General features: G+C 57.8%; 1 pseudogene across 1 annotated transcript; it reads right to left on the reverse strand.

The window, feature by feature from the left end:
- Window positions 1-6: 6 nt before the first annotated feature.
- Window positions 7-459, reverse strand: LOC108526111 (60S ribosomal protein L18 pseudogene; annotated as a pseudogene). Its single transcript, XR_001884413.1, has one exon. The product of XR_001884413.1 is annotated as a 60S ribosomal protein L18 pseudogene (transcript).
- Window positions 460-465: the final 6 nt, after the last annotated feature.

Consider the following 465-nt stretch of genomic DNA (forward strand, 5'->3'; position numbering starts at 1 on the left):
CCTTGCGAGGACCGGAGAGCAGGACAGTGCCGCAGCCCTTGGGGAGTCCAGGGCCAGCTGGTCGAAAGTGAGGATCTTGCCTCCTGCCCTGAGGATGCGGCTGCGGGCCCGGCTGGTTATGCGCAGTGCACATACCTTTAGTTTAGGCACCTCCTGAACCCGCACGTCGTCCGTTATGGTCCCCACAACCACGGCCGTTTTGTTTTCCCGGCCAGGAAGCTTCATCTTCCGGATCATCCGGGAAAGGGACAGAGGTGGCCGGTTGGTGCGACTCATAAACAACCTCTTCAGCACAACCTGGTTGAATGTGGAATTGGTTCTTCTGGCCAGAAACCTATACAACTTGACCAACAGCCTCAGGTAGATATCCTGGCTCTTGGGCTCCTTGCGCCGAACCTTTCGGTCCTTGTTGTGGCGAATGTCAACTCCCATGATGGCGCCTCCTGCTCTGCCAGGTCCGGAAAG

This window comes from Rhinopithecus bieti, unplaced genomic scaffold, assembly GCF_001698545.2.
Source record: "Rhinopithecus bieti isolate Rb0 unplaced genomic scaffold, ASM169854v2 repeat_13655, whole genome shotgun sequence".
Classification (NCBI taxonomy): Eukaryota; Metazoa; Chordata; class Mammalia; order Primates; family Cercopithecidae; genus Rhinopithecus; species Rhinopithecus bieti.